We start from the raw sequence: 12290 nt of genomic DNA on the forward strand, positions 1-12290 counted from the left end.
AAGAGGAAAGTCTTCAACTAATGTGTGCTGCCACTGCTAACTTACGGATGCGAAACCTGGACCCTCAACGCAAAAATTACAAACGACTCAACGGAGTATGGCAAGATGCATGCTGGGAATAACAAGGAAACAAGAAAAGGAAGGAATGGATAGGAGCGAAAAAACTGAAATGGCAGTGTGGGGCGGACATGTAGCAAGAAGAACAGACCATCACTGGACCAAGGAGATACTAGACTGGATCCCAAGAGATATAAAGAGACCAAGAAGAAGACCTCCAGGAAGATGACAAGATGAAATTAGAAAACACATCAAGAGCAACGTAGATGAGGGACGCAGCAGACAGGCTTGTGTGGAAGAATCTTGGGGAGGCCTTCATCCAGCAGTGGATTGAAAAAGGATGAAGATGATGATAATACACACACACACACACACGAGCATAACCTTCTATTTAACATTAGGTAATCAAAAATAGCTACAAAATTATAATCGGAAAAGTCTAGCGGAAGCAGTGATAGTAGTATAGTATTTCATGTCGGATTTCAAAATGTCACATTTTTCTATTTTTGTCAGTTATGTCATGTATTCCTTTCATAGAATAATGCACCCATGCAGAATTGAATGGTTCAAGGAGTGTGACGGATCTCAATCCGATTAAGCAGGTGTAGGATGAACTTGGAAACCTCCCGATACTCTGCCCTCTGTACCAGCTGCATGAAATATGAATGAAATATGAACGGATCCCTCGAGACACCTTCCAGCATCTTGTAGATTCTATTCCATGTCAGGTGTATTTATTTATTTTAAAAGGACAGTTTAATAAGTTTGTAATGAACACAGTTGAACTATAATATGTTATTCAAAGCTATGGAGGTTATTGGGGTGACTAACAAGCAGTAAAACAACAACTCTTTCCTAAAATTATATGAAAACCATGTACTGAACGCAAAAAACTATGGAAATCATTTGATTCAGATAAAGTAAACAAAAAGGCACCAGTACCTAAAACTGAAAAGCAACTACATTAGACCAGACAGACAATGATATGTACAGTAAGACCAATACATACAACCCCACCCCACCACCCCACCCCACCCCACCCCACCCCCCAATTAAAACCACGTTTTGCCGTTCCTTGACTGGCCTTAATAGAATTTTTTTACTGCAGTTTAGCGGCTCATAGAAAGTGTTCAACAGGGAGGAAGGAGGTTTTTGTGACACACACAGAGCTACTTCTAAACATAGCCTCTCCTTCTTCTGAGAACTGAGAATATAGACAGGATTAACGCTTAATCTGGAAGAGGATTAGCAAGACTGGTTAAGTCTAGCAAACCCTATCCCCTCAGCTCTTTAAAAAACTGCTAGAGCAACACCACAAGGTTAAAACTGAAGAAAGAGCTAACACATGTTACGTCAATCATTTATATTGAATGACGTCATTATATATTGACTCAAGAAAAGAAAGAAAACATTGGTTCATTTAAAATGATCTAATGTGCAACCTGAATTAAGAACCTATCACTGAATGGAGTGTACATACAGATGTTGATAATGACAAACTGCAGGTTTTTTTTTTTTTTTTTTTTTTTTTTTTAAGATCCCCCGAACAGTGATCTTACAGATCGGTTTTATTTTGTGGGTTGTACAATGACTGTTGCGGGTCTGCAGGTTTTACTATCAATCATTATTAAACAGCAAGATATTTCAGTTTTTTATATTTTTTTAAAAAATATTTCCCAACATAAAACCAATGTCACCTTACAATAATTGATTTTGAGTTTCAGTGTTTTAAAATAAAATATTAAACAGAACGAAATTTCAATGTACCATTTGTAATTCAGTAATATGAGAGAATTGGTCAGGGGTCTGAATACTTTTGCAAGGCACTATATATTGTAAACGAGCCTTGCGGCTCGGGTTCGTTTTGCCCTTTAAAATACCGACCAGACACAGAGATGGAGGGTTTGAAAGCGCTTTTGCGCTAATTTTTAATGCAGAACAAAATCAAACAAACACAAAATAAACACCTAGCTCTCTACGAGCACTAACTAACACACAAGAACACCCTGACTACAAGTGGGACAGCTAGGCTGTTTCCCCACTAAACAATAAACAACAACCACACAGGTTTAATACCGCACCTTTTTTCCTCACAACTGCCAGGACGCAGAGTACTCCTTTCTGCCTCCTTCTCAGCAGTCTTGAGCAGACTGGCTGCCTCTCTTAAATACCCTGCACCTGGTACTAATTTAACAATGGCTACCAGGTGCAGGTGAAACCACTTCCATGGTAAATATTTCTTTTCTGGCCGTCGCTTCTAGGCAAAATTCCCATCTTATAGCCTGCAAAAACAGTTTCTGTATTATATTACACTTCAGACCTACAGCTCTGGCCAAACCTTTTGCATCACCCTATAGAATGAACTCATTTAGCTTCATGAAGTCGAATGAAACCTGCTGAATAATATTGCGTTAACATATTGAATTACACTCCGCTTTGTAGTTTTCCCATATACTTAACAAAAAACTGACAAACTGAAAAATGCGACATTTCAAAACACTTTAAAATAACTGTACTACTATTATGGCTTCTGGTAGATTTTTGCAATATCATTTTGTCATTTGATGTGAAAAATGGTTCATAGGGATCTATCTATCTAGAATTACTTATTTACCTTTTTAATGTCTCAATCCTAAAATTCCAGGTGATGCTAAACGTTTGGCCACAGCTGTAGTTCCTTCATACACCAAATCCAGCATTTAAGAGACCCTTAAAAAGTCCATCACCTGGATCTTATTAGTGCTTTTGTTTCACCTGTTTAAACAGCGGGAGAATCAGTCGTCGACTTGCTGCTGTTATTTAACAATAATCAACACAAAAGCTGCTTGCTAAGAGCACAGCACACAAAGCACCCCTGAAAATCACCAGCCAATATCCTTTTGTCAAAGAAGGACAATTCCTAGCGCTGCATTGTTGCGCTACTCACTCTGAACAGAGGGGAGTCATGATTAGTTTGTGGAGTGCATGGCACAATTAATACAGCTTAATAAAGCACCCCCCACAGACTTAGCTGTGGGTTTTACCCTGGGGGGTCTGTGTGCTTGTATCTCTCTTCACCTCATTCCTTTTTCCTATTCACAAACAGTGGGGAGGAGAAGCAATTAGATTTATCTCCTAATAATCCAGCCCCATTCAGTAAACAAAATAGGCCAAAACACACATGCACACTACCACTCAGCCTGGGCTAAGACTGCCGCGCTAATCACTCTCAACATCCCCTCATTAGGACCTCTATGGACCACAGCACCCACGCCATTGTTTAAACAAACAGGCCCAATCAACACATTGTCTCATTTCAGGAAACTGGGAGGGAAAAGAAAAAGGGATCACTACTTTTTTTTTTGGAATCTAAAAGTATATTTAAAAGTCCCGTATATGAGTGAATCCCCATATGGTTGCCCTTTCAGAACACAAGCAGTGTTAATAGAGCCAGTCAGTGAACCAGCAAAGTGTGGCCTCAATAACAGCTAGCTGTATTACTGAAGGGCCATTCTGTGAAACACAGAATTCCAACAAAGAATGCCACAGTATTTGGGTTATTTAAAAGTTCTTAGTCAACTTTTTTTTTTTTTTACTTAACAGTATTGACCAGTGTAAACACGTTGTGGTTTTTCTTTAATGCAAACTGTTCTAGTTTCTAAAAATATATATATATATATATATATATATATATATATATATATTATATATTATTAAATAAAAATGTGCAAATAGAACATAAGAACAAGCTCACGGTTCCTAGTAGCTGATTGATCTCAGAACTTCGTCAAGTCGGGTCTAAAAGGATCCCAGTGATTTAGCATCTACAGCATGACTAGGTGACGCATTCCATCCCCTCACCACTCTCTGTGTGAAGAAGTGTTTCCCACCCTCTATCCTAAGTCTGACTCCTTTAATTTCCTGTGTCCTCTGGTCCTGGTTTTCATGCTGTGCTTAAAGTATAGGTTAGGCATATTTGGTTACATATAAAACTATTAGACAATTCAGAAGATTTAAAAAAAAAAAAAAAAAAAAAATCTGAAAGTGGAAAAATTGTGTTATATTAAAAAAAAAAAATACTTCTAATTGGACCACATTTTTCAAAGCCTTAATTCCAGTCTTTACATAACTCCTACTTTTAGAAGTAGACAAAACATCTGTTAATTTAACAAAACTAGAACCGGACAACTAAGTGATATATTTCAGGTGCCTTTAGCAGTCTGTTTGTGTTCATTATGATGACGATGTAGCTGCAGAATATGGAGAATCTGTGGAAGACTGTGAATTCAGTGGGAGTCTGCGAATTCCATGGGAGTCTCTGAACTAAAGAGCTGCTCTTTATTTCAATTTTTTCTGCCACAGACAAAGGCAACACAGGCTAGATCAGCCAGTGTCTTCATGCCATCTAGTGATCTGCCACTTTGGATCAAGGTTTTCTTTTGTTTTGCTGGCAATACACTAGCTGTGCACTAGATGCTGCTGGTGCTTACAAAAGACACTTCAGCTGATCTAGCCTACATTCCATACGTCTATGACAACTAGAACTGAAGAGCAGCTCCTGAACGCATAGTTAAAGCTCTATGTTTTTCATGGTTATCATAGATTTCACGATTTCCGGTAAATGTACCCATTGCAGTGTAATATGTAGTTCCAGGTGAATTATACAAAAAACAGTGCAAATATAAATTTTTATCATTTAAATAAATACAGCAAACATTTGCCTTCTTGACGCACTGCCTGTTACACTGCATTTACAAATTTTGAATGGGGCAACCCTTTTTTTCTGCTTTAATACATATTACATCTAAAAATCGTGAAATATCTTGAAACACCTATTTTTAGACCATGAAAAACCACGAAATAAGCCATTTTATACAGTGAAAGAAATACAGCCCTAATTATAGTCAAAGCACCTCAGCACAGTATTTGAGTAAATGCAATGACCACTCAGGGATGATTGTAATGGGTCCTGTTGCTCCTACAATATTAAAATGATTATACTTTTTCTCTAAATCTCCTGTTACCTGGCTTGGTGTTTGCTGTGAGCTTCACTGGAGATCCTAAATATCTGCACTGCCCCTTATCAAAGTTACTCTGGTGCCAGCGTGCCATGTGGTCACAGCGGGTCAGTGAGGCTGCTGGTCAGTGTGGGTGTGAGGACAGTGGCAGGTGTGCAAGACAGATCGGAGCAGGATAACATCCATAAAGGATCTCGCTGAAGCAGGATTTAACAAGCATTAAAGTATTAGGTGACAATAAGCTGAAGCATGAAGCCGTTTAGCATTCCTAAACAACTTAAATAACACCTGTTATACCACGAGATCATCAGAGGTTAGCGTGTGGAGGTTGTCAAATACCTCCCAGTCCAAGACCCTGTGACAGAGAATGAGTCCTAGTCAACAATCTCCCTCCCGACCTGTGAGGGCGCTGTATAACAGGAACAGAGTGCCCTGGACTGGGTGGTTTAGCAGTTCATTCCAGGGTCAGTTGGAAGTCGGCCATCCAGAAAGGGGGCGGAGCCACAATACCAGAAGTCATTGCCTTAATACGGTAGGCAATGTGTCAGTCACAGATTCAAGGATATGTGATTGGACTCGCCACAGACAGTGCTTCTCAAACTGGGGGGGGGGGCGCAGTATGTATCCTGGGGGGGGCATGAGGTTCAGGAAAAAAAAAAAAAACGTAAAAATGATATTAAAAGAATAAGTAGCAGGGTTATGTAATATAGAAGTACAACTGTTTATATAACTGACCTGTAATTTGTCTTTTCCTGACAATTTCTTAAACTTTAAAGTGTTTCAAAGCTGTTTTCAAAGTGGCCGCTCCAGTGCACTGGGGTTTGAGATCTGTCCTCTAAATCACTGCAGGACAATTAAAAAAAAGAAAACATAACAAGTGCTCTGGCTTTTCTGTTCCATACCACATCATGGATCGTTATGGCTGTGTTACCAATGGGCAATAATCCTTGCACTATCAGTGCACTACAGCGGACATTTTGAAGAGAGCTTTGAAAATGGACTAAAGTCATGTGTAAATCTCAGATGTATTATATCAAGCTCTGGCAAGAGAATATATAGATATGTACTGACCTATAGTTAACCTATGGTATATATTGTAAGGTGATGGCTGGGAGAGAAGCACAGTGACCTGTTTAACACAAATTGATTTATGACCAGTTTCTTAACAGATCAAGGGGCCCCAACCTACTTCAAAAGACATGTTTTCAGTATAAATAGGACGGGAAGACTGCCCTTGTAGCTCTCTTGATCTACCCCGCCTACTACGCACTGGACTTGCTTGACCTCAGCACCACGTTATTTGTTTATTTTAGAAGATGCCTTTATCCAAGGCGACTCACAGGAGACTAGGGTGTGTGAACTATGCATCAGCTGCAGTGTCACTTACAACAATGTCTCACCCGAAAGACGGAGCACAAGGAGGTTAAGTGACTTGCTCAAGGTCACACACAGTGAGTAAGTGAGCGAGCCGGGATTTGAACTGGGGACCTCCTCCTGGTTACAAGCCCTTTTCTTTAACCACCGGGCCACACAGCCTCCTATGTAATTTTAGATATAACTTGTTGTCATCCTGATTTGCAATCCTAATTATATTATTATTTGCACTTACTGTAAACTACACTGTATTTAAATACTAAGCTTGCATTGTAACCCTGTACTGCCCTGTAACACCCATAATAATAATAGTGGTTAAATGTAATAAGAAACACCACAAAGGCTCCTGCCAGTAGACTTCCACACTGGTTCTAGTCCCTCTGTGTATTAACTAATGCCAGCTGTCTGTGTATGGACTAGCAGATGCAATAAGGACGGACTGCAGGAAACAAAGGAGATCCCAAAGGACTAATCCTGTAATAACCAATAGCTTATAGTGCCAGTTTAAATGGAAATCTCCCATTAATCTGACAACCGCTGGTCTCGGATAATTGCAGCACAAAAAGATACCTCCACTGTCAAGTGTTAGATCTGACACGAGCCGATCGATACACTAACAAGCTCATAGCAGGATCATAAACTTCAAATCCCACACGGCACGCCCACTGCATTACAGCTGTAGCAATACGGAGTATAAAGTAATGACAGTGTAGCTGTGTCGCAGAGAAGACAGAGGTACTTAGTGCTGCTAAGTCGAATAAAACCTGCTGAATAATGTGACGTTAACATATTGAAGTACACACCACTTTGTAGTTTTCCATATACGTAACGAAAAACTGACAACTGAAAAATGTGACGTTTCACAATCGAACATGAAATACTGTAGTATTACGGCTTCCGGTAAACTTTTTTGCGATATAATTTTGTAGTTTCTTTGATTACATGATGTTAAATAAAATATCTAAACTGTTTATAGGTTGTTTTTTTTATATATAATTGTCTCAATCTTAATTCTAGGTGAAAAACTTTTGGCCATAGCTGTATATATTTGTAAAGAAAAGTGACATCGCAAATAGAGAAAATAAATATTCAGTCTTAAGAAACCAGGTCATGCAAAAAATAGCAACCTTCTTCAGGATATATTTTGCATAAATTGTAACAAAATAAAATACGTAGGAGAGACAGGTACAGCATTATATGAAATACAGTATCACCTCTCAAATTTAAGAAATAAAAAGTAAATGAACCAACACTTTATAAAAAATGAACAGAACGTGAATGACCTGCGATTTGTAGTTTTAGAAGAAATAAAATAAGAATTAACGACAATACATGGATATACCAGGATGCCTGAAGGTTTAAATAGAAAGGAATAGTAGATCACTACATCATTAACTATGTATCAAATTATATCACAAAGACATAAATAGATTTAAGTACCTCCAGTGTTTGTTTTCTAACACACTTTCCCTTGACAAAGGTATGTTAAACACACCAAAACGTCGGGAAGTTGGCTCTTTTGAGTGAAACCGTATATTTATATCAGTGTGTTGAGGTGCTTTCTCCTGGTTTCAGAGCTGCTCTTCAGTGCTAGTTTCCTGCAGTAGACACACGTGACCAAGGAAGTACAACACTATCAAAAAGCACGGCTCGCAAACAGAGATTTCTTTTAGGAGGAGCACCAGACTGCAGGTCTTAAAATGAAAATACAAAACCAAAAATCCTTTCAAAACCACGTAGCTAACGGAAACACACAACTGGTATGATTCAGGAAATTATTTTCTTGGCTACAAAAGGAGGGAGCAATGGGCGGGCTCACAGTCTTATACTGCAGCTGTTAAGCTGAGGGCGCACGAAGCCACTGTGTGGCCTGGAACTTGGTTTCAGGAGACTAGGTGTCAGGCCACTGCAAGCCACATCAGGGGAGACTTGGGGGGTTTGATAAAGCAACCTCTCCTGGAAACAGGTTTTAAGCCACTGCGCCTGAAAACGTGGCTCCGCGTTCCTTCAGCTTTACGGTCAGTCTTGTGTCCTATGTTTCTTCCCCTCAGCTTGCTAATCTCTCCTCCCCCCACCTCCTGCCCCCTTTGGATAACACCCTCCTGTTAGCATTAAACAAACAGCAGACCCTAATCAACTCTGTCATAAAGCTGCCTGCATCCCTCATTAGCAGCACTTCTCAACCTGCCAGGATAAGCCCCATTTTGCCTCCCCTTCAAACCAGCCTCTTACCAAACACTCCCCCACCTGCCTTCTGCCACTTGAGATTGATTCCCACAATTGCATCAAGGAGGCTGTTGAAAATGTCCTGCTTACACAGAGCTGGGTGTACAGGAAAGCTGGTGTGAAAACGTGCTTATTGTTATTGGTCGATCTTGTATAGGATTTCTGGGGACAATGAAAGAGATTTACAATCTGCATCTACGTCGCCAGCTTCCACCATCGTACGAGTTTGAGATTGCGTCTCCGTAATATCCACACCCCCCATGGTCAAAATTCAAATTAGAGCTATCCGTATGTGAAAAAATGATGCAAACAGTATGAAATAAGAATTAGCAAGTTACATTGGACAGACACCCTCAGAATCTCCTCAGTAACTTAAACGAAGAAGTTTCATGTCAATTGGATGAGCACTTTACCAGATATACGTACGTATGACCACCTCATGCCATTCACAAACACGCAGCTACTTACAGAAACAAAAGTAAATGGGGTGTCTGCCTCACAATGCAGCTTCTATGGTTTCAGGCCACCTGTGTTTCCAAGCAGGTTCTGTTTCTGTTTGCAGTGCTGGGTATTGAGCAGGGATGTACCAATCCAGTTCAGTCTAGTGCAGGGTTTACCAACCCTGGTCCCAGGGACCTCCTGTGTCTTCATTCCAACTGAGCTCTCAATTACTTAACTAGACCCTTAATTGAACTACATTTGCTGAATTAGACCTTTTTAATTGTTCTCAGCTACTAAAAAGTTGCAGCATTCAAGTTACCTATAAAATGCTGTAGCCAACTTGAAAATCTGCAACTGTTAAAGAGCTAGAAAAAAGGTCCAATTAAGCAAATTAGTTCAATTAAGGGTATAGTTAAGTGATTGAGAGCTCAGTTGGACTGAAAACCCGAAGACACAGGGGGTTGGATCAGGGTTGGGAAGCCCTGGGTAGGGCGAAGGGTATTGGTGATTCAATAACGAGGTGGTAACAATAACCAACCCAGCTCTAGGGGTACTTAAGAGTTGAACTGATCAGAAACATTGATTAATCATCTGTTCGGGGTCAGCCATGATCAATAATACCTAGATCATTTCCAACTGTTGTATTTTACATATAGCTATGGCCAAAAGTGTTGCAACACCCTCTATGTAGAATTAACTCATTTTGCATCATAAAGTCAAATGAAACCTGCTGAATAATATTACGTTAAAATATTGAATTATATACTGCTTTATAGTCCAAAAACTGACAAATTGAAAAGTGCTACATTTCAAAATCTAACATGAAATACTGCACTACTAGTATGGCACCAGGTAGACTTTTGCGATATCGTTTTGTAGTTTTTGATTAGATGATGTTTTTGATCTTTTTTTTTTTTTAATCCTAAAAATCTAAGGGATGCAAAAAGTGCCTAACCTTTTGTCTGCTTTGTCAAGTCGGGTCTTAAAGGATCCCAGTGATTCAACCTCAACAACATGACTAGGTAACTGTGACAGGTGGCTTGCTGTGTGCAGGTGTAGTTGGTGCAGTGTTCAGGAATAACACACGAGACAGTGAAAGTTCAATAAAACAGCTCTATTTGGCCGGGTTGCGTGTCAACAACACTTTAATAAGCATAGGCGCTACACAGCAATGTGTATCGCTCCGTGCAAAACAAGGGTTTCAGTCCCGAAACAGTAAGACACTAATAACTAACACACAACACAGATTCGGTCACTTTTCCAGATAAGGAGTGCTTTTTTGTGCAGGTGTGGTGAAATAAAACAGTTCATGAAGCAGTAGTGCAGTGTAGTCTGGGTTTGGTGCTGGCTTGTAGCGACAGCTCCCACTTAGTGTTTAGCAGTCTAACAATGAAATGACAAAACAGTTAGAACAAAACACTCACTTCCATCTCCTATACGTGTCCTTACGGTAACCACATCAAAAGAAAGAGATTACATCGTCACGCCCCCTGTGATAGCTAGTCCAATCACATCTCCTCCAATACATGACTGACTCTTCACGTACTGCATTGGGGTGATGACTTCTGGCATTGTGACTCCGCCCCCTTCCTGGATGGCCAACTTCCGACTGACCCTGAAATGAACTGCCAAACCATCCAGTCCGGGGCACTCTGCTCCGGTTACACAGTGTCCTCACAGGTCAGGAGGGAGATTGTTGACTAGGATTTATTCACTCCCTGTCACAGTAACCCATTCCATCCCCTCACCACTCTGTGAAGTAGTATCTCCTTCCCTCTATTCCAGGTCTGCACTTAATTTCCACACTGTCCTCGTTTCTGTGCTGCGCCTAAAGTATCGGTTAGGGTTAAGAACCTTTCTCTGCACACAGAACACAGGGAGATTGTTAAGCCCCTGTACTCCCCTTGTGGAGCTTCACATTTCTTCCTTTAGCCAGGGTGAAAAGTGGCTTTGACTTTAATTAAAGACTATTTGTTAATGACTGCCTTTAAGATTTTGCATATCCCTAATCTGTGTCCATAGAAGGCGCTTTAAAAATTGAGTTAATTAGAATTCAACATTTCCCAGACCAAGATTGAAGAGGATTTTGCCTTTTTTTCCCAGCGACTTACCCGGAAATCTTATTACGTGGTTCCACCCCTCCCCTCCCACACACCCAAGCAAAACAATCCCATTCTCTCTTCAGCGCATTTCATTCAAGTCTACCAGGTTAAGGGTCTAGATTCAGCAGTAATCACATTTTCAGTTATCAACTACAAATGATGTTCATTCAAACCTCTACTGGAGATTGGGACTTTATTGAAGTCTTGTGAAAAAGTTAACTGAAGATAACCAATACTCTAAATACAGAATAGAAACCAGGACCAGAAGACACAGGTCGGAGATTAAGTGGAGAAATGGACAGAGGGAAGGAGACACTTCACACAGAGAGCGGTGAAGGGATGGAATGGGTTACCCAGTTGTTGAATCATTTGGGCTCCAACTTATCACATTGAGACCTATTAGCTACTAGGAACCAGACAAGCACTGATGGGTTAATTACCTCCTCTTGTTTGCAAATGTATGCACCATAACTATAAACTAAGCCATAACTATAGCTGAAACTCTTGTCAAATCATTTGTACAAAGTTCGTTTGGGAAGGGTATAGTTAGCATACTGTGTTACCACTCTACCACTGAACATTACTATAGCAAACATGTATTTTTATTTTAAAACATGATATATCAACTATATAAACGTGAAACAACTTCCACAAGAAATATTTCATTTTTGGCCATCGCTTGAAGGCATCATTTCTACTTCTAATCCCTTGACCTTTAAAACAATTTACCAAAGACTTTGTATATCTCACCGGACAATTCAAAATCCCTTCCAATTCATACACATTGGAAACTATTAAAGTGGCAGACACACACACACATATGGGTAATGGTGCTATAGACAAGGACCCCTTAATGATTGACCAGCTAAGTTGCTGTACTGGGCTAGGAAACGAGTGTGGTGCTTGGAGGGGAGTCCTTCAACACTTCCCCCACCCCCCCACCCCAAAAAAAAAAAATCCCTTCTGTTTGGTGCAACAGCCTAATAGGGTTTCTGCTGAAATCCTCAAGGCGTAAAGGCAGGTCAGGTCAGGTCTGAACAACTTCTTGTGGGATTGTGATCGGCTCAGATCTTTAGAAAGCTAAGTAGTAGGG

This window comes from Acipenser ruthenus, chromosome 51 (assembly GCF_902713425.1).
Source record: "Acipenser ruthenus chromosome 51, fAciRut3.2 maternal haplotype, whole genome shotgun sequence".
Classification (NCBI taxonomy): Eukaryota; Metazoa; Chordata; class Actinopteri; order Acipenseriformes; family Acipenseridae; genus Acipenser; species Acipenser ruthenus.